General features: G+C 46.9%; 2 protein-coding genes across 3 annotated transcripts in view; one reads left to right on the top strand and one right to left on the bottom strand.

Annotated features, from left to right (window-relative positions):
* The window catches only part of LOC139415788 (tripartite motif-containing protein 2-like), a 36,383-nt gene extending 36,380 nt beyond the window's left edge, over nt 1–3 (bottom strand). Inside the window, exon 1 of the mRNA XM_071163877.1 lies at nt 1–3. This exon is cut by the window's left edge and continues 270 nt beyond it. The gene's annotated coding sequence lies outside the window, so the exon portion shown is untranslated.
* The window catches only part of LOC139415792 (galactose-specific lectin nattectin-like), a 1,187,935-nt gene that overhangs the window by 63,081 nt on the left and 1,101,819 nt on the right, over nt 1–23,035 (top strand). The window lies entirely within an intron of this gene.

Below are 23,035 nucleotides of genomic sequence, written 5' to 3'. Positions count from 1 at the left end.
AGGACCGCAGTAACTCTGGACGGATTCACCTCAGGACTGCAGTAACTCTGGACGGATACACATCAGGACCACAGTTACTCTGGACGGATACACCTCAGGAATGGAAACTCATTGTCCTACATGGAGAAATGGGACACGTGGGTTAGAGAGATACTTCTGGAGGTCCTGATCAACAACGACGAGGAGCGGAGACACAGCTTTACAATGTCTTTCTGTTAAAGAACCTTAAAGAAGCTTTAAGCTCATATGTTTTACCATGAGACAAACACAGATTTATTATTTATGTTGAAGGGGTTTTCTCTGGTCACTTCTACTGATATAATCCTGATATAATCCTGATATAATCCTGATATAATCCTGATATAATCCTGATATAATCCTGATATAATCCTGATATAATACTGATATAATACTGATATAATACTGATATAATACTGATATAATCCCCCCTCCACTTGACTGACTTGACTGAAAATCTGTAAATACATGTTAATACACACAGCTATTTGGAAAGTATTCAGACCCCTTGACTTTTCCCACATTTTGTTACGTTACAGCATTATTCTAAAATTGGATTAAATTGTTTTTCCCTCAACAATATGTACATACACTATATCCCGTAATGACAAAGCAAAAAACCGTTTTTTTTTAACTTGTTACAAACTTATTAAAAAAAAATGAAATATCACATTTACTCAGTACTTTGTTGAAGTACCTTTGACAGAGATTACAGCCTGGGGTCTTCTTGGGTATGACGATACAAGTTTGGCACATCTGTATTTGGGGAGTTTCTCCCATTCTTCTCTGCAGATCCTCTCAAGCTCTGTCATGTTGGATGGGGAGCGTCGCTGCACAGCTATTTTCAGGTTTCTCCAGAGCTATTTGATCAGGTTATAGCATCATACCCAAGAAGAATCAAGGCTGTAATCGCTGTCAAAGGTGCTTCAACAAAGTACTGAGTAAAGGGTCAGAAAATCTATGCAAATGTGAAATTTCAGTTTTTGAGATTGAGGGAGGGGACGACGACAATTGAATCCATTTAGAATAAGGCTGTAATGTAAAAAAAAATTGTAAAATGAAGAAGTCTTTCCAAATACACAAATACAATACTGCTCAAAAAAATAAAGGGAACACTAAAATAACACATCCTAGATCTGAATGAATGAAATATTCTTATTAAATACTATTTTCTTTACATAGTTGAATGTGATGACAACAAAATCACACAAAAAAATATCAATGGAAATCAAATTTATCAACCCATGGAGGTCTGGATTTGGAGTCACACTCAAAATTAAAGTGGAAAACCACACTACAGGCTGATCCAACTTTGATGTAATGTCCTTAAAACAAGTCAAAATGAGGGTCAGTAGTGTGTGTGGCCTCCACGTGCCTGTATGACCTCCCTACAACGCCTGGGCATGCTCCTGATGAGGTGGCGGATGGTCTCCTGAGGGATCTCCTCCAAGACCTGGACTAAAGCATCCGCCATCTCCTGGACAGTCTGTGGTGCAACGTGGCGTTGGTGGATGGAGCGAGACATGATGTCCCAGCTGTGCTCAATTGGATTCAGGTCTGGGGAACGGGCGGGCCAGTCCATAGCATCAATGCCATCCTCTTGCAGGAACTGCTGACACACTCCAGCCACATGAGGTCTAGCATTGTCTTGCATTAGGAGGAACCCAGGGCCAACCGCACCAGCATATGGTCTCACAAGGAGTCTGAGGATCTCATCTTGGTACCTAATGGCAGTCAGGCTACCTCTGCGGCCCCCCCAAAGAAATGCCACCCCACACCATGACTGACCCACCGCCAAACCGGTCATGCTGGAGGATGTTGCAGGCAGCAGAACGTTCTCCACGGCGTCTCCAGACTCTGTCACGTCTGTCACGTGCTCAGTGTGAATCTGCTTTCATCTGTGAAGTGCACAGGGCGCCAGTGGCGAATTTGCCAATCTTGGTGTTCTCTGGCAAATGCCATACGTCCTGCACGGTGTTGGGCTGTAAGCACAACCCCCACCTGTGGACGTCGGGCCCTCATACCTCCCTCATGGAGTCTGTTTCTGACCGTTTGAGCAGACACATGCACATTTGTGGCCTGCTGGAGGTCATTTTGCAGGGCTCTGGCAGTGCTCCTCCTGCTCCTCCTTGCACAAAGGCGGAGGTAGCGGTCCTGCTGCTGGGTTGTTGCCCTCCTACGGCCTCCTCCACGTCTCCTGATGTACTGGCCTGTCTCCTGGTAGCGCCTCCATGCTCTGGACACTACGCTGACAGACACAGCAAACCTTCTTGCCACAGCTCGCATTGATGTGCCATCCTGGATGAGCTGCACTACCTGAGCCACTTGTGTGGGTTGTAGACGCCGTCTCATGCGACCACTAGAGTGAAAGCACCGGCAGCATTCAAAAGTGACCAAAACATCAGCCAGGAAGCATAGGAACTGAGAAGTGGTCTGTGGTCACCACCTGCAGAACCACTCCTTTATTGGGGGTGTCTTGCTAATTGCCTATAATTTCCACCTGTTGTCTATTCCATTTGCACAACAGCATGTGAAATTTATTGTCAATCAGTGTTGCTTCCTAAGTGGACAGTTTGATTTCACAGAAGTGTGATTGACTTGGAGTTACATTGTGTTGTTTAAGTGTTCCCTTTATTTTTTTGAGCAGTGTATATAGGTCACAAAATGTCTGTCAATAGAGTGGCTCTAGTTCCTATGGTAACACTGGGAGGAAAAGAAAAAAGGAAACGCCCACACAAATCTAAAGTCTTCCAATCACGTGCTTTCTACTCTCTACCCCCAATTCCACGACACAGTGAATATGAATGAAATAGGGTAAAACACATTTCCTAAAGAGGGGAGATTATGGTAATGTTGAGCTAGCAGAGCTGGTGTTCATTTCCATCGTCCTAATTTAACACCATCTTCCCTGCTTTGCGTTCCTTCTCTTGTTTCCCCTCCCTCCTTCCCTCTATTTTTCTCAACCCCTCTCCCTGCAGTAAATCTTGCAGTGTATTCTGGGTAGCAGCGAGGCTGTCTTGTTTTTGTCGAGCCATGACTTGGCTGAGTGTGTCTGTCACTGACAGATGGTCTCTCTCTCTCTCTCTCGCTCTCTCGCTCTCTCACTCTCTCACTCTCTCACTCTCTCTCTCACTCTCTCACTCTCTCTCTCACTCTCTCGCTCTCACACTCTCTCTCTCACACTCTCACACTCTCTCACACTCACACTCTCTCACACTCTCTCACACTCACACTCTCTCACACTCACACTCTCTCACACTCACACTCTCTCACACTCACACTCTCTCTCTCACACTCTCTCTCACACACTCTCTCTCACACACTCTCTCTCACACACACTCTCTCTCACACACTCTCTCTCACACACTCACTCTCACACACTCACTCACTCACGTAATATGTGTGTTGATGATGAGTTTGAGTTGGTTAGTGGAATCATTTGAATCAGCTGTGTGGTGCTAGGGGGCAAAAAAAACAAAAACGTGGGGCCCAGGACCGAGGGAATCCCCTCTAAATAACCTGACGGATGCAGTGCACATCTCTACCCTATTCCTTATGGGTCCTGGTCAAAGTAGTGCACTATGTAGGGTATATAATGCCATTTGGCCCTGGTCAATAGTAGTGCACTATATAAGGAATATAATGCCATTTGGCCCTGGTCAATAGAAGTGCACTATATAGGGAATATAATGACATTTGGGACGTTGATAAGTTTATTGTCCAGGCCCTGAGCAAATGTGCGTGACAAATGGCATCCTATTCTCTTTATAGGGCACTACTATTGACCAGGACCAAATGGCATTATATTCCCTATATAGTGCACTACTTTTACCAGGGCCAAATGGCATTATGTTCCCTATATAGTGCACTACTTTTACCAGGACCAAATGGCATTATATTCCCTTTGTAGTGCACCATCTTGACCAGAGCCCTGATATCCCTGATTACTATCTGAGGAAATGACGCACATTCCACCTCCAAGCTGCAGTTGCCGCCTTGTAAAGATCTCTAGCGCAGGCCTCACACACACACACACACACACACACACACACACACACACACACACACACACACAGGGAGAATCGCAGACCGCTCTGAAAGGCCTGAGACAGAACAGAACTCCATCCGTCCCTCCCTCCCTATTCACATCCCTCTCATTCTCCCTTCTTCCCTCCCTCTCTCCCTCCCTCCCCTCTTCCCCTCTTCTCTCCTTTCCCATCACAATCCCTCTCTTTCTCCCTTCTTCCCTCCTTCTCTCCCTCCCCTCTTCCCCTCTTCTCTCCTTTTCCCATCACAATCCCTCTCTTTCTCCCTTCTTCCCTCCTTCTCTCCCTCCCCTCTTCCCCTCTTCTCTCCTTTTCCCATCACAATCCCTCTCGCCCTCCCCTCTTCCCCTCTTCTCTCCTTTTCCCATCACAATCCCTCTCTCCCTCCCCTCTTCCCCTCTTCTCTCCTTTTCCCATCACAATCCCTCTCTCCCTCCCTCTTCCCCTCTTCTCTCCTTTTCCCATCACAATCCCTCTCTCCCTCCCTCTTCCTCTCTTCTCTCCTTTTCCCATTACAATCCCTCTCTCCCTCCCTCTTCCTCTCTTCTCTCCTTTTCCCATCACAGTCCCTCTCTCCCTCCCCTCTTCCCCTCTTCTCTCCTTTTCCCATCACAATCCCTCTCTCCCTCCCTCTTCCTCTCTTCTCTCCTTTTCCCATCACAATCCCTCTCGCCCTCCCCTCTTCCCCTCTTCTCTCCTTTTCCCATCACAATCCCTCTCTCCCTCCCTCTTCCTCTCTTCTCTCCTTTTCCCATCACAATCCCTCTCGCCCTCCCCTCTTCCCCTCTTCTCTCCTTTTCCCATCACAATCCTTCTCTCCCTCCCCTCTTCCCCTCTTCTCTCCTTTTCCCATCACAATCCTTCTCTCCCTCCCCTTCTTCCCTCCTACCCTTCTCCATCCCTTTCTCCCTCCCCCTTTCTCAGGAAAACACACTGTGACACAGATGCTACTGTCATCATCCCTCCTTCTCTTTCTCTCCACTATCTTCCCATCCCCCTCTCCTCTCCATCTCCTGTAGACTTACTGTGTTGCCTGGTTGTTGTGGTGATAGTAGTACCTCTGGATATTCCACGGTGGATCCATCTTTATAGTGATAAAGGCCAGGTCTATCCGTCCGTGTGTTATGCTGCTCGGTCTGAGGGAGAGAGAGGAGATCGCTACGGCAACAGTGATGGAGAGAGAGAGAGATGAAACAGAGCTGCAGCAGGAAACAGAGGGGGGGGGGGGACTAGGGACTGGCTACACGGGCAGCAGCCATTCAGAAATAAAAGAGAGGATAGAGGCAGCTGATTGGTTGGTTGATGAGCTCACTTAGTCTCTCTCAAGTGCTCTCTCTCTCTCTTTCTCTCTGTCTCTCTCGCTCTGTCTGTTTCTTTCTCTCTTTCTCTGTCTCTGTGTGTTTCTCTCTCTGTCTCTCTTTCTCTCCTCCCCCTCCCTCTCTATTGTCATATGTGGCAATAAGGGTTACTGTAATTTGTGTACAGCTAGCCTAGCAGTTAAGAGCATTGGGCCAGTTAACTAAAGATTGCTTGTTCAAATCCCAGAGTCGACTAGGTGAAAAATCTGTTGAAGGGCCCTTGAGCAAAGCACTTAACCCTAATTGCTCCTGTAAGTCGCTCTGGATAAGGTTATCTGTTATTAACCCACCCCTTTATGTGTGTGAGCAGAAATCATGTTAGGTTGACTCCAATTACCTGAAGAGGCGCAACTGCATGGCTCTCCTCATAATTGTCACTTCTAGGTTAGACTACTGCAATGCTCTACTTTCCGGCTACCCGGATAAAGCACTAAATAAACTTCAGTTAGTGCTAAATACGGCTGCTAGAATCCTGACTAGAACCAAAAAATTTGATCATATTACTCCAGTGCTAGCCTCTCTACACTGGCTTCCTGTCAAAGCAAGGGCTGATTTCAAGGTTTTACTGCTAACCTACAAAGCATTACATGGGCTTGCTCCTACCTATCTCTCTGATTTGGTCCTGCCGTACATACCTACACATACGCTACGGTCACAAGACGCAGGCCTCCTAATTGTCCCTAGAATTTCTAAGCAAACAGCTGGAGGCAGGGCTTTCTCCTATAGAGCTCAATTTTTATGGAACGGTCTGCCTACCCATGTAAGAGACGCAAACTCGGTCTCAACCTTTAAGTCTTTACTGAAGACACATCTCTTCAGTGGGTCATATTGATTGAGTGTAATCTGGCCCAGGAGTGTGAAGGTGAACGGAAAGGCTCTGGAGCAACGAACCGCCCTTGCTGTCTCTGCCTGGCCGGTTCCCCTCTTTCCACTGGGATTCTCTGCCTCTAACCCTATTACAGGGGCTGAGTCACTGGCTTACTGGGGCTCTCTCATGCCGTCCCTGGAAGGGGTGCGTCACCTGAGTGGGTTGATTCACTGATGTGGTCATCCTGTCCGGGTTGGCGCCCCCCCTTGGGTTGTGCCATGGCGGAGATCTTTGTGGGCTATACTCAGCCTTGTCTCAGGATGGTAAGTTGGTGGTTGAAGATATCCCTCTAGTGGTGTGGGGGCTGTGCTTTGGCAAAGTGGGTGGGGTCATATCCTTCCTGTTTGGCCCTGTCCAGGGGTGTCCTCGGATGGGGCCACAGTGTCTCCTGACCCCTCCTGTCTCAGCCTCCAGTATTTATGCTGCAGTAGTTTATGTGTCGGGGGGCTAGGGTCAGTTTGTTATATCTGGAGTACTTCTCCTGTCCTATTCGGTGTCCTGTGTGAATTTAAGTGTGCTTTCTCTAATTCTCTCTTTCTCTCTTTCTTTCTCTCTCTCGGAGGACCTGAGCCCTAGGACCATGCCCCAGGACTACCTGACATGATGACTCCTTGCTGTCCCCAGTCCACCTGGCCGTGCTGCTGCTCCAGTTTCAACTCTTCTGCCTTATCATTATTCGACCATGCTGGTCATTTATGAACATTTGAACATCTTGGCCATGTTCTGTTATAATCTCCACCCGGCACAGCCAGAAGAGGATGTGGCCACCCCACATAGCCTGGTTCCTCTCTAGGTTTCTTCCTAGGTTTTGGCCTTTCTAGGGAGTTTTTCCTAGCCACCGTGCTTCTACACCTGCATTGCTTGCTGTTTGGGGTTTTAGGCTGGGTTTCTGTACAGCACTTAAAAGATATCAGCTGATGTACGAAGAGCTATATAAATAAATTTGATTTGATTTGATAATGAGGGATTGATGCACCTTTCTCTCTCCTCCTCATAATGAGGGATTGATGCCCCTTTCTCTCTCTCTCCTCCTCATAATGAGGGATTGATGCCCCTTTCTCTCTCCTCATAATGAGGGATTGATGCCCCTTTCTCTCTCCTCCTCATAATTAGGGATTGAGGCCCCTTTCTCTCTCCTCCTCATAATTAGGGATTGAGGCCCCTTTCTCTCTCCTCCTCATAATGAGGGATTGATGCCCCTGTCTCTCTCCTCATAATGAGGGATTGATGCACCTTTCTCTCTCCTCATAATGAGGGATTGATGCCCCTTTCTCTCTCCTCCTCATAATGAGGGATTGATGCACCTTTCTCTCTCCTCCTCATAATGAGGGATAGATGCCCCTTTCTCTCTCCTCCTCATAATGAGGGATTGATGCACCTTTCTCTCTCCTCATAATGAGGGTTTGAGGCCCCTTTCTCTCTCCTCCTCATAATGAGGGATTGAGGCCCCTTTCTCTCTCCTCATAATGAGGGATTGATGCCCCTTTCTCTCTCCTCCTCATAATGAGGGTGTGGTATCCCAGGAGGTCTACCCCGGGGGATGGTGATAGAGGGGAGGTACGTGAGGCGACGTTGGCTCCCTCTGCTGGGGATACGGGAGCTGGGCACCCCGACGCGAACAGCTAAGTGGAGGTAACCAGAGGAAAGTGCCAACCAGCCGTGGAGGCTAAATAAAAGGAGCACGAAGGCACACCTTGGGAGAGAAGGGAGAGAGACAGACACCAGTTAAGAGAGAGAAGGAAAAACGAGCAAAACATAAGTTATTTATTTGATATATTTATTTTCTGTCTTAGTAAAGGTGTTTTTTGTGGACCAAAGCCTCCCTGTCTCTGTGTCAATATCTGCTCGCTCAACCCAACACCCCACGGTTTACTACAAGGGATAGATGCACCTTTCTCTCTCTCCTCCTTATAATGAGGGATGGATAAACCGTTCCCTCTCTCTCCTCCTCATAATGAGGGATGGATAAACCGTTCCCTCTCTCTCCTCCTTATAATGAGGGATGGATAAACCTTTCCCTCTCTCTCCTCCTTATAATGAGGGATGGATAAACCTTTCCCTCTCTCTCCTCCTTATAATGAGGGATGGATAAACCTTTTTCTCTCTCTCCTCCTTATAATGAGGGATGGATAAACCTTTCCCTCTCTCTCCTCCTTATAATGAGGGATGGATAAACCTTTCCCTCTCTCTCCTCCTTATAATGAGGGATGGATAAACCTTTCCCTCTCTCTCCTCCTTATAATGAGGGATGGATAAACCTTTCCCTCTCTCTCCTCCTCATAATGAGGGATGGATAAACCTTTCCCTCTCTCTCTTCCACACAGCTGGGAGTCGACTAGTGGAGGGGCAGAACTCTGGCACAGCCACACATCTGGGAGTTGACTAGCGGAGGGACAGAACACTGGAGCAACACCACCAGGAGTCGACTAGCGGAGGGACAGACCACTGGAGCAATACCACCAGGAGTCGACTAGCGGAGGGACAGAGCTCTGGAGCAACACCACCAGGAGTCGACTAGCGGAGGGACAGAGCTCTGGAGCAACACCACAAGGAGTCGACTAGCGGAGTACAGTAAATGCGCTCTGGAAGTTTCACATCTTTTTCACAGCATTCAAGTTTGAGCTCAGAAGACCTGAAATTTGCACACTTCCAAAAAATGTGTGGCCGGTTGGACATACTGTCGAATTCTCAACAAAAAAAAACACTGGCGGCAGTTTACGGTAGAGAAAATTAACCTTAAATTCTCTGGCAACAGCTCGTGTGGACATTCCTGCATTCAGCCAATTAAATGCTCCCTCAAAACTTTAGGCCTGTGTGTGTGTGTATTGTGTTGCGTGACAAAACTGCACATTTTAGAGTGACCTTTTATTGTCTGCAGCACAAGGTGCCCCTTTGTAATGATCATGATGTTTTATCAGCTTCTTAATCCATCCAACCTGACAGGTGTGGCATATCATCTTGGCAACGGAGAAAGGCTCACTAAAAGGGATGTAAACTCATTTGTGCACAAAATAACTTAAGCTTATTGTGCGTACGGAACATTTCTGGGATCTTTTACTTCAGCTCATGAAAACATGGGACCAACACTTTACATGTTATGCGTTCATATTTTTTGGTTCAGTGTAGTTCCACAAGCTTTGCCGTAATCAGGGCAGTGCCCTTTGCTCGTACATTTCAACAGTATTGGCATGCTATGGGTCTGTCTGTTCATGGTGAATTACTCTGCCTAGTTTGGTTGTTTTGGATGGTTGCCGGGCAACAGTGAACAGTATCAGGGCCTGGGGGTTTCCATTGCTCTCATGCTCATGTCAGTGATTTCGGCAGTGTGGCACATTTCAATCGTAGTTCATGTTAAGCCAATCCGGTGCATGTCCTCATTGGCAAATTCCCAGTACTTGTTACCGACTGTTATGAGAAAGAGCTACAGACAGATAGGGGAAAGGCAGACGGAGGACCCCTCCCCTGACCTGCTGAGACCTTGAAGGATTAAGAGCAGAGAGGAGAAGGGGGGCGAGGAAATGAGCTAGATAGGAGTGACAAAGAATTGATACAGGATAGACATGAACGGACGCTCAAGGGAGAATTGGACATGTGGAGAATGAAAGGGGCACTCCTACATGATAACGACAGACATAAGGATAATTTACTAATCTTACCTAAATCATTGTTTAGAGGTGCGGCAAGGTTGATACCTGGGCAGAGCCAGGTATCAAAGGGGGGATGGGTCAATTGTGGTCTAGGATAGGACAGGGCCTAGGGGGCCCTAGGATAGGACACTTTGTGGCCTATTGGATAATAAACGAATCAAATAAAACATTATAGCTAACAAGTAGGCATAGAAATATAATATAATATATACAAAAAAAAAATATATATATATATAATATATATATATAATATAAAAAAGATATGATCAGATAGAACAAATAAGACTTTTTAACCTTTTGCGTGTAGGGGGCCGTATTTTTGTTTTTGGCTAAAAAACGTACCCATTTGAAACTGCCTATTTCTCAGCCCCAGAAACTAGAATATGCATATAATTGTCAGATTATGATAGAAAACACTCTAAAGTTTCCAAAACTGTAGAAATATTGTCTGTGAGTTTAACAGAACTGATATTGAAGTTGAAAAACTGAGGAAAATCCAATCAGGAAGTGCCTCTTATTTTGAAACCTCTCTGTTCCTATGCATGCCTATCCTCCATTTAAAGGGATATCAACCAGATTCCTTTTTCTATGGCTTCCCTAAGGTGTCAGTCTTTAGATTCCAAGAACACAGGATGAGATGTTACTATCCTTTGTGCAAGCACTTCCAAGAGTTAATGAACAGTGAGCCTGGTGAAATTTGGGGAGCGCATCGTCAGTAGTGTATCTTTGGTTCCTAGGGTGTTTCGGCCTTTCACACTATACACCCTCCCCAAAGGCGGCCAGCGACAGGGTGATCAATCCTACGCTTGCGTCCCATTCCCAATTAGTCATAGGAGTTGCCTTGTTGTTGATAGTCAACATCCCATGGAACTATGCATGGCAGGGGCGTCCTCCTCCCTGAGTCAAGCATTGTTGACCTCTCACTTCGGGGCCCAGCTGGGGTCTTTCCTCTTCATCCAGAGCCACTGACTGCTGCCTTCTGCCGCCTCCGATACAGCTTTGATTGCCGAACGCTGGCTCTGGCCCTTAATTCCCAGGTCTCTATGCTTTCTGGTTGTAGATGTTGCCACAAAACCTCTGCAGCCCACCTCCACTGGTCGGACTTCTGTGTTCCAGCCATGATGCCGTGCTTCGGCAGCTAGATCGGCATAGCGCAGATGTTTTCGCTCATAAGCCTCATCTACTGAGTCCTCCCAGGGTACTGTGAGCTCAATGATGAAGACCTTCTTGAGCGAACGGGACCAGAGCACCATGTCAGGTCTCCGGAGGAAACACAAGTTGCCGGCCAATGTCAGCTAGCATTTTCCAGTCACGGGCCAAGCGCTGGTCTCGCTCTAATGGTGTAAAACCGCTCTTCGGTGGTTTAGCCCCTTCGGACAAAGTTTGTCCGTAAGGGGTGTGATGCTGCTGGGGGTGGTCCTCCAGGGCGGACGCAAGGTTTTTAAGGACTTGGTTGTGACGCCAAGTGTAGCGTCCTTGGGTGAGGCTTGTTTTACACCCTGTGAGAATGTGCCTGAGGTTGGCTGGCATGGAACAGAGGGCACAGTCCGGATCATTGGTGAAGATTAACTGGTGTTGGAAGGATGTCATATGTTGCTCTGATGGAAAAGCTCAACCGCCTCGCTTCCATGGCCCACAGATCCTTCCAGCTGATCTTCCTCTTCTCCAAACACTGTCCCATTGAGTCCACTGTCATGTGTTTGGAAAGAGAGACTGCCTTGGCCCACCTTGCAGCCTCCTCCTGATGGCGTACTTCCATCTTCCGCCGCTCTGGTGCAGTGGCCTTACTCCAAGCAGCATGGCTAGTTAGCCCAAGGCCTCCTCTCCCTTGCTGAACATGACCCACAATGTCAGCATGTCTGAGGGCTGCTATTGCCTCCTGGGCTGCTTTTCCGGGCCTCCATTTGCGCCCAGTTGCCAAGGTCGGCGCGTTGTTGCTCACCACTGGGTCTCGAGATTCATTCAGTGTCATCTGGAGCCTGGTTTTTGAACACTTGAATTCCTCTGTTAGACTGGTGAGGGGCAGCTTGAGGACACCATCTCCATAGAGGCCTATGGTAGTAAGGCATTGTGGAACTCCGAGCCACTTCTTTAAGTAGCCTGTGACTCCTCTTTCCATCTTCTCCACTGTTGAGATTGGAACCTCATACACTGCTAAGGGCCACAACACCCGTTGTAGGAGACCAAACTGCAGACACCAGGCCTTTAACTTTCCAGGTAGCTGGGTGTTGTCGATGGACTGTAGGCTACTACTGTCTTTGCGCAGCAGTTGCACCTGGTCTTTTTTACCGACTGCTCAGACACTGTTGGGATTTGGTCATCTCCGATGAAGAATTTCAGGTCAGAGAGTACTCCCTTCACAATCGAGATGCTGCGTGACTTGGATGGTTTAATCTTCATACGGGCCCAGCTGATGTTCTCCTCGAGTTTTCTGAGCAGTCTCCTGGTGCATGGGACAGTGGTGGTCAATGTTGTAATGTCGTCCATCTTTTGCCAAGCTGTTCTCATAAGCCTCCAGAGGAACCTCAGGACGTCTGGTGCGTTCTTATACACTTTGTGCGGGGACTCCATTTGGCCCCGGGGCTGATAGTTTCAGGCTTTTATTTTGAAAAATGAGCATGAAAGATCACATTGCGTAAGTGGATAGGTGGGGAGGCTCTCAGAGTGAGTTTTGCGCTACAGAGTAAAGCGGCCATTGTTTCTCCCGGTGTTTTTTGTAAAACTATTTGGAATGTACGTTTGCGTTGTCATGACTCCTCTTTCCTGCGGATTTCTGAACATAACGCGACAAACAAACGTCGGTATTTTGGGTATAAAAATAATCTTTATGGAACAAAAGGAACATTTGTTGTGTAACTGGGAGTCTTGTGAGTGAAAACATCCGAAGATCAAAGGTAAACGATTAACTTGATTGCTTTTCTGATTTTCGTGACCAAGCTACTTAATGCTTAGTGTACATAATGTTATGCTAGGCTATTGATAAACTTACCCAAACGCTTGGATTGCTTTCGCTGTTAAGCATAATTTCATCATCTGAGACGACAGGTGGATTAACAAAAGGCTGAGCTGCGTTTTGCAATGTTGCACTTGTGATTTCATGAATATGAATATTTTTTTGTAATATTATTTGACTGTTGCGCTCTGCTATTCAGCGGTTGCTGACGAAAATGATCCCGCCAACGGGATGGGTAGCGCCAAGAAGTTAGCCAAACCTGTATGTCCAAGATTTTATGCACTACAGGTGAATTATAGGAGAAGGGGCTTTACTCAATCCAGTCCCTGAGGAGAATAGACGAGAAACAGCCCCGTTGGGAGGAACCATACCAAGTCAAGTATTCCTGGTGATAGCCTTCGGGGTGAGAATAGCTGAAGGAGCTACCTGGGTTCATATCACACACTGCAAAAGGGTAAGACACCCTGACACCCTGTCGAACAATCACAGTGTTAGAGAGGAGAACCGAAACCAACAGGGATCGGGGGGGGGTCATCTCTCTAATGAAGAATCCCTGACCCAGTCTTGTCATCCCTGTGGGCGTTCATAGAAGTTAAAGTGTGGGCTGGCCTCTAGCCGAGGATACGTTCTCCGGGTAAAAAGGGTGGGGCTTTACAGAAGTGCTGATTGGTCTGAGCTGTCTTATTGTGGGAGCAATATTCCTTAAATACACCATGAAAAATAAATACGCCACAATGCAGAAGGTGGTAACGTGACCCATCGTTAGACGATGAGGATTTTGTATTAACCAAGCATAAGAGATCACTAGATCTGGATTAACAGGGAGAGTAGTGAAGGTAAGGGTTTCAGTTGATACCCTAGGGCGTCATTCCGGGTAGAAGTTAGGCAGATGATAGCGCTATAGTCAGCCAGAATACAAGCAGAGTCCCAGACAAAACAGATACTGACAGCAGTGCCGTCCAGAGCCAAGGGCCGGTGCGGCTAGTGCAGACGAAAGATCTGAAGGAAGTGATCGAGGTGGAAATGGGTTATGGGGATTCTAAACTGTATATATAAAAACTCTATTCAGTATACAGCCAGATCAGTAGCGAAAGAAGAATGTTAGGCCTGCGCCGCAGCAACCTCAGTTGATAACCATTCCCTTTCCATCTGATGGAATTGATACACCGAGGGGAATGGCCTGAATGGTAAAGCTGTTTATGAAGGCAGGGAAACCAGACAATGACAGTTGCATCGATCTCCATTATATGTATCCCCATGTACCCAGGAGATCCAGATTCCCCCTTTCACAGTTACAGGAGGACATTATTATTGCATGGCTCGCTACATCACACACGGATGGGACGTAGGGGAAGCAATAGGACAGAGAATGTTACAACCGACAAGACAACGAGGGACCTGACGGGCAGATGAAAAGGCTTAGAGTGTGGAGGTATGAAGCTGTGGCCCACCAATTGGACCGGTAGTTGTGCACTAGTGCAGTTTGGCATGCTCTTCACCCAGAGCCAGGTAGAAGAGAGGAGTGCTCCGTCGGGATCTTTTGACAATAGAGTTTACATTGATAGCATGGGAGTTACAAGGCGGTGAGTTCTGATGAGTTCTGGATTGGAGTCAAGCATCTTCTGGTGATAACAGCTGCAATTAGGTTGATGGGATGACAGAATAGAATAGCCTTGGATATGTTACTGGCAGAAAAGGGTGGGGGGGGGGGGGGGGTGTATGAGAATCTGAGCAGAATGTTGTAATTTCATCCCCGATGGCACAGCGACCAAGGCCCTGGCTGGGTTAACCACCTTAGCTCATCAATTAGCAGAAAACTCTGGGGTGGATATTTCTGATGAGTTGATTGACAGTATGTTTGGAAAATGGAATTAGTGTTGTGGGCAACTGTCACCTGTGTGACTTTCAGTTTTGTGCAGATGTGGTTTGATTCCATGCGTGAACATTCTCATTTCCATGACTCGAGAGATTGACTCGAGATGGTGAGCTACGGAACGATTCAAAGCTCTGACCAGTGGGATGAAGAATACAGACTTCCAAGCCTAGGAGAGGGCTCGGTCTTTTAATTACGAGGAGCCTGTTTGAGACCATTTTTGATGTTTCCTTGTAGATAAAAATCCTGATAAGAGTCATGCTTCAGGCCTAGAACCGTCAATGTAATTATATATAGGTAGCTGTTAGTTTGATTTTGGATTACAGATGCTTAATAAAAAGAGATGTGCTTGTGAGTATAATTAGTCAGTGTGGATTATGGGATTTATGAATAATGACATATACATTTAACGTAGGGTAGAAGTGTCTTTCTGGTAGTGTTAAATAATGTTTGTTCATTAGGAAGGGGTTATGTAGCATAGATCTAGGAAGAAATGAATGCATGTGTGTCGAACGAGAACAAAGAGGTTCATTGACCTGTGTTTGAACCGACCTGGCTGTAAATCTGGGGAGAGACCCTCCAGAACTCTAGTATCTGGGGGAGCCTGGAACTGTCAGCTGAATGGTTATAAACTGGGGTGAAAACTCATGAGAAAAATCCCTATGTATGTGCGTAGGTTAGAATGGTGTAAAAGGAATGTATTTGTGTATGCACGAGAGAGCTCTCGCAAATAAATCTGGATCTGCGCTATTGTGAGCTGGGAATTAAGTTTTTTTTATTTAAGACCAGAACTTTACAACCTCTGGGTATCAGACAGATAATTGGAATTTATGAACATTGATTACAAAATTACTGAACAATAGTCTTAAGTCACTCCTACCGGTGTGTATACACACGTGTAATTTGTTAGATACTACTGGGCTGTCAGAGCGAGATGCACAAGCATTTCACTACACCCACAATAAATAAAAAAAATCTGCTAATCACATGTACAATGATCAATAGTTGATTTGCAATTACATTGCTAGTGATTAGAGGGCAATAAAGTGCCGAGTACCAGGAAGTACAGTAGACTACTCATGACCATCAGCAGCACAATAGCTTGTTAAAGCCTAGTTACCATGACGAAGTGGTCACATGGAATTTGACTGCCTTTATGACACGTGTGGTGGTCATACGGGTCATCATAGTCGCCCAAGTCATTCCTCCATGTCCCAGAAACGCTCAGCTAAAACATTCGGCAAATCAAACCAATAAAGAATGTAATGCAACAATCGTATCTCTGGATCTCTTCATGTATACGGAATGTGAGTCTGCTCCCATAGTACAGTAAAGACAACCCATCAAAGTATTTCGCAGTCTTCTCTTCCAACACCTTTCATCTGCAAGCACCACTACACACAAAAAAAACTAATATTAACATTCAGAACCAGCTACAAATAATTAACATTTAGTGAACGAGAGAGCGTGTACCTGCATGCACATTTGATTGGTGCAGTGCCAGGATGAGTTTCCGGGATAGTCCATCCAGTTCTGGTAAGACACGAAGAGGAACCTACCAGCAGTAGACATGTGTGAACTTATGCAAAAATGTTTCAAACAAGTAAAGTAAATAAACCACAAATGACCTGGTGACATTTTGTTAGTCCCCATGAGGTCAAAATGCCATTTCCAAGGGGGGGGGTTAAGGTTAGAATTAGCAGTTTGGTTTAGGGTAAGAGTACAGGTTAGTGGTAAAATAAGATTTTAAATATGACTGAAGTGTGTGTTCCAACAAGGTTAGCTGTACAAGGCGCTGTTGATGTGCGAGTGGTAACCTGTAGAGCCCCAGTGGTGCTCAGGAGTGTATTCTCCCTGGCAGTCGCACGTGGAGCCGTAGTCTCCAGGCGGGCCATTTTTCACAGTATTTATAGGAGGTTCACGGGGGGTCTTGGGTCCTTTCGTAGCATCTGGACACAGGTAACATACATTGTAATGTGGACATAAAATTGCAGGACAATATTCTGGAATCTTAAAGCGTCCCCTATGGGACCCTATTCAGAAGTAGTTTATACAGAATAGTGTTCCATTTCAAATGCTACCTAGGTACTTCCCAGCTAAATATTGAACGTTCTGCTACTTGTTTAAAGGGCCTGTGCAGTCAAAATTCAGTTTCTGTCTTTTGTATAACAGCTGATGAAACTAAGACTGTAAATTGTATCAGTGTTATTTCCTGATAGTTAGACAATCCAGTTGAATGATCAAACCATTCATATCAGAATACCTCAGTCCAGCATCTAGATAATCATCTCTGGAACTAGAGGAGTGGCAGGTAGCCTGCGGTTAGAGAGTTGGGCCAGTAGTTCAAATCAGTGAGCTGACAAGTTGATATATCCATCTATGTGCCCTTAAGCAAGGCACAACCTTAATTTCTCCAGTGTCAATGTTGATAATGGCGGACCTCTCAGAGAGTGTTCCATGGAAAACCGATAATGAATGGAAAAACATTTCCAAATCACACCTGTGTATTAACACCTACATGTGTGTGTGCAGTAGGCGTATTATGTTTAATTGAAGGTGTCCCATGGAGTGCCGGTTATGAAACGTTACAACACCTGCATAGTAATACCTATGTGAAATAGGACAGAGCAGCACCCACTGTGTTTATTAAAATATTGGTGAGTACAGTGGGAGGTAGGTCACTTACCTCCCAGAGAAAAAGCTGTGCTGACAAGCAGAATGACAGTCAATAGCGCCATGATGGTCTACAGAGAAATAGATTAATTTAATCAGCTGAGATTGTACTGGATCAGTGGAATGACTGGTGGTACTAGAGAGGTTAAGGAAACCCTGCGTTGGGTACCAAACTCAAGCAACTGCTAAGGCAGCAATTTCTAAATCTGGTCCTGAAGACCCCGAGAACCGAGTTCAGGCAACATGGTGCTACTAGTCAGCCCAAAACTCAGGTATCATTTTCTTCAAACAAATACAAAAGGGTAGCCTGGCACACAGGAATATGTATCCTTCCCAAATGGCTCCTCATTCCTTATGTAGTGAACCATCTTTGACGAGGGTCCACAGTGCACAACATAGGGAATGGGAATCATCCTAGATCTAGTCAGACTACCCATTTACTGCAAGGTAACTAGTAGTCTATGCTCTTAATTTCAGGGGGTCACTCCACAAAAATGCACTACAAAATGGCACAACTACATAGTGCACTACGTTTGACAAGGGCACATAACATTTAGGTAACATTGGAGATGCAGTTAGTCTATTAAATAATGATGCACTCTCACCTTCTGCACTCTTCCAAGGGATTCACTGGTTGTCTCTCTGTTGTCTGTAAGCTATGGTCTACCTCTTCCACCTCTCCTTTTAAAGGACCTGTCACAGGTGTGACTAGTTGCCTCATTAACCCAACGAGAGATCCCGATGTCGGACATTAGTTAGTGATGTAAAGTACTAAGGTAAAAATATTTGAAAGTACTAATAAAGTAGTTTTATTGTGGGTGTCCTTACTATTTATATGTTTGACAACTTTCACTAAACTACATTCCCAAAGATTATATTTCATTTGAAATATAATTTAATTTTGATACTTCAGGATATTTGTTGAAACTTTCAGACCTTTTCTCAAGTAACATTTTACTGGGTGACTTTCACTTTTACTTGAGTCATTTTCTATGAATGTATCTTCACAGGCAGTGAAGAGAGTAGTAGAGGAAGATGGGTCCAGGTTCGAGGGATCCTGATAGGCTCCCTGGGAGAATGACGAGGCCAATAGAGAGTGACAGGAATAAGATGTGTTTCAGCAAGGTTGGTTTCTTAGCATTCATAGCCATGGTTATCAACTGTACTGCAGAAATAGAACATAAATGACAGAGAATAGATGTTGTGGTGGTAGCTGCAGAGAACTCCTTGGGTTATGAGATTTTACTGCAAAAGAGTTACAAGGTGTGATGAACGATAGTGTCTCGTTCTCCCAGGCTGCCGGCCTGCTGCAGGACAAAGCCCACGCAGTAGGACTCAGCCCTCACACTAGGATTCAGTCCACCCAGTAGGACTCAGCCCTCACACTAGGATTCAGTCCACCCAGTAGGACTCAGTCCACCCAGTAGGACTCAGTCCACCCAGTAGGACTCAGACCTCACACTAGGATTCAGTCCACCCAGTAGGATTCAGTCCACCCAGTAGGACTCAGTCCACCCAGTAGGATTCAGCCCTCACACTAGGACTCAGTCCACCCAGTAGGACTCAGCCCTCACACTAGGATTCAGTCCACCCAGTAGGATTCAGTCCACCCAGTAGGACTCAGCCCTCACACTAGGATTCAGTCCACCCAGTAGGACTCAGCCAGTAGGACTCAGCCCTCACACTAGGATTCAGTCCACCCAGTAGGACTCAGCCCTCACACTAGGATTCAGTCCACCCAGTATGATTCAGTCCACCCACTAGGATTCAGTCCACCCAGTAGGACTCAGTCCACCCAGTAGGATTCAGTCCACCCAGTAGGACTCAGCCCTCACACTAGGACTCAGTCCACCCAGTAGGACTCAGTCCACCCAGTAGGACTCAGCCCTCACACTAGGATTCAGTCCACCCACTAGGATTCAGTCCACCCAGTAGGACTCAGTCCACCCAGTAGGACTCAGTCCACCCAGTAGGACTCAGCCCTCACACTAGGATTCAGTCCACCCAGTAGGACTCAGCCCTCACACTAGGATTCAGTCCACCCAGTAGGACTCAGCCCTCACACTAGGATTCAGTCCACCCAGTAGGACTCAGCCCACCCAGTAGGACTCAGTCCACCCAGTAGGACTCAGCCAGTAGGACTCAGCCCTCACACTAGGACTCAGTCTACCCAGTAGGACTCAGTCCACCCAGTAGGACTCAGCCCTCACACTAGGATTCAGTCCACCCAGTAGGACTCAGCCCTCGCACTAGGATTCAGTCCACCCAGTAGGACTCAGTCCACCCAGTAGGATTCAGCCCTCACACTAGGACTCAGCCAGTAGGACTCAGCCCTCACACTAGGATTCAGTCCACCCAGTAGGACTCAGCCCACCCAGTAGGACTCAGTCCACCCAGTAGGACTCAGCCAGTAGGACTCAGCCCTCACACTAGGATTCAGTCCACCCAGTAGGACTCAGTCCACCCAGTAGGACTCAGTCCACCCAGTAGGACTCAGTCCACCCAGTAGGACTCAGTCCACCCAGTAGGACTCAGCCCACCCAATAGGACTCAGCCCACACACTAGGATTCAGTCCACCCAGTAGGATTCAGCCCTCACACTAGGATTCAGTCCACCCAGTAGGATTCAGTCCACCCAGTAGGATTCAGTCCACCCAGTAGGACTCAGCCCTCACACTAGGACTCAGTCCACCCAGTAGGACTCAGTCCACCCAGTAGGACTCAGTCCACCCAGTAGGACTCAGTCCACCCAGTAGGACTTAGCCCTCACACTAGGACTCAGTCCACCCAGTAGGACTCAGTCTACCCAGTAGGACTCAGTCTACCCAGTAGGACTCAGCCCTCACACTAGGACTCAGTCCACCCAGTAGGACTCAGTCCACCCAGTAGGACTCAGTCCACCCAGTAGGACTCAGCTCTCACACTAGGACTCAGTCCACCCAGTAGGACTCAGCCCTCACACTAGGACTCAGTCCTCGCACTAGGATTCAGTCCACCCAGTAGGATTCAGTCCACCCAGTAGGACTCCGCCCTCACACTAGGATTCAGTCCACCCAGTAGGACTCAGTCCACCCACTAGGATTCAGTCCACCCAGTAGGACTCAGTCCACCCAGTAGGATTCAGTCCACCCAGTAGGACTCAGCCCTCACACTAGGACTCAGTCCACCCAGTAGGACTCAGTCCACCCAGTAGGACTCAGCCCTCACACTAGGACTCAGTCCACCCAGTAGGACTCAGCCCTCACACTAGGACTCAGTCCACCCAGTAGGACTCAGTCCACCCAGTAGGACTCAGTCCACCCAGTAGGACTCAGCCCTCACACTAGGACTCAGTCCACCCAGTAGGACTCAGTCCACCCAGTAGGACTCAGTCCACCCAGTAGGACTCAGCTCTCACACTAGGACTCAGTCCACCCAGTAGGACTCAGCCCTCACACTAGGACTCAGTCCACCCAGTAGGACTCAGCCCTCACACTAGGACTCAGTCCACCCAGTAGGACTCAGCCCTCACACTAGGACTCAGTCCACCCAGTAGGACTCAGTCCACGCAGTAGGACTCAGCCAACCCAGTAGGATTCAGTCCACCCAGTAGGACTCAGCCCTCACACTAGGACTCAGTCCACCCAGTAGGACTCAGTCCACCCAGTAGGACTCAGTCCACCCAGTAGGACTCAGTCCACCCAGTAGGACTCAGCCAACCCAGTAGGACTCAGCCAACCTCATAGTATGATTATTCATGTCATGCTTTTGTTATGAAATGATATTTTTATTTTGAAAATGATCTTCCCCAAACTTGAAACTCATGCGCTGCATGTTCATGCCAGTTAGGCTCTACACCCATTGTAAAAAGGTTATTTGGCCACTTCAGTTGTAATTCAAATGCAGCCAGGTGGTTAAATGGCATAGTTGTATTCATGTATATCCACTAGATGGCACTGTCCCTTTAAGAGATTCACGAATAAGGTGTGCAAGCAGTTATGGGATTGTGTGGAAGAGTAAGCAATTACACTGGAGAGCTACTGAAATCCATCGTGGGTCCAACGTTCCTTTGGATTGACATGGGGATGTTAGCTTCTTGCTAGCTGAATACCAGTGCTCTCAGAGACATGTTGTGGAGTTAATCATTACATTATTTAAAGCTGCTGTGTGGGTGACGATCTACTGTTCCGTGTCTACATCACTGACAGTCTACATAACTGCCAGTCTACATAACGGACAGTCTACATAACGGACAGTCTACATAACTGCCAAACTTTTGAACACTAATCAATTAGTGGAGACAGCCGAGGGGGAGGAAGGCTCATAATAATGTCTGGAACGGAGCTAATGGAATGGCATCCGACTATGTGTTAGATGTATTTGACCCCCTTCCACCCGTTCCGCTCCAGCCATTACCACGAGCCCATCCTCCTCAATCAAGGTGCCACCAATCTCCTGTGTAATCACTATTATACCGTTTTATCAACGAATCAACAACGTATTTATGTAGTTTTATCAATGAATCAACAACGTATTTATGCAGTTTATCAACTAATCAACAACACAGTTATTCAGGAACTACGGAGTTTAGCCTGAACCATGGAAAACAGGCCCAGACCTTTATTTCTCATCCACCAAACTTTACAGTTGGCACTATGCATTCGGGGAGGTAGCGTTCTCCTGGCATCCGCCAAACCCAGATTTGTCCGTTGGACTGCCAGATGGTGAAATGTGATTCATCACTCCAGAGAACGCATTTCCACTGCTCCAGAGTCCAATAGCGGTGAGCTTTACACCACTCCAGCCAACACTTGACATTGAGCATGGTGATCTTAGGCTTGTGTGCGGCTACTCTGCCATGGAAACCCATTTCACGAAGCTCCTGACGAACAGTTCTTGTGCTGACGTTGCTTCCAGAGGCGCTACATGCTTCAGCACTCTGCGGGCCGTTATGTGAGCTTGTGTGGCCTACCACTTCTCAGCTGAGCCGTTGTTGCTCCTAGAAGTTTCCACCTGACAATAACAGCACTTACAGTTGACCGGGGCAGCTCTAGCAGGGTAGAAATTTGACAAACTGACTTCTTGGAAAGGTGGCATCCTATGACGGTGCCACGTTGAAAGTCACTGAGCTCTTCAGTAAGGCCATTCTACTGCCAATGTTTGGCTATGGAGATTGCATGGCTGTGTGCTCAATTTTATACGCCTGTCATCAACGGGGGTGGCTGTAATAGCCAAATCCACTAATATGAAGGGGTGTCCACATACTTTTGGATATATATAGTGTATCAAGTTCTCTTTATTCATTCATTCATTCATTCGTCCTCATTCCTCCATATTTATTAGCAAACCGTGAGTAGAAGATCAGTAGGTAGATCAAACTCAGTTGAACTAAGTGGAACGCTGTCCATGGTGCTGAAGCACTTACTGATATCTCTGTCTGTCTCTGTCTCTTTCTCTGTCACTCTCTGTCTCTCTCTCTCTCTCTCTCTCTCTCCCTGTCTCTGTCTGTCTCTCTCTCTCCCTGTCTCTCCCTGTCTCTCTCTCTGTCTCTCTCTCTCTCCCTGTCTCTCTCTCTCTGTCTGTCTCTGTCTCTCTCTGTCTCTCTCCGTCTCTGTCTCTC

The sequence above is a fragment of the Oncorhynchus clarkii genome, chromosome 9, assembly GCF_045791955.1.
Source record: "Oncorhynchus clarkii lewisi isolate Uvic-CL-2024 chromosome 9, UVic_Ocla_1.0, whole genome shotgun sequence".
Lineage (NCBI taxonomy): Eukaryota > Metazoa > Chordata > Actinopteri > Salmoniformes > Salmonidae > Oncorhynchus > Oncorhynchus clarkii.
Note: the sequence above shows the minus strand (reverse complement) of the source record. Positions and strands in the feature narration are given on the sequence as shown.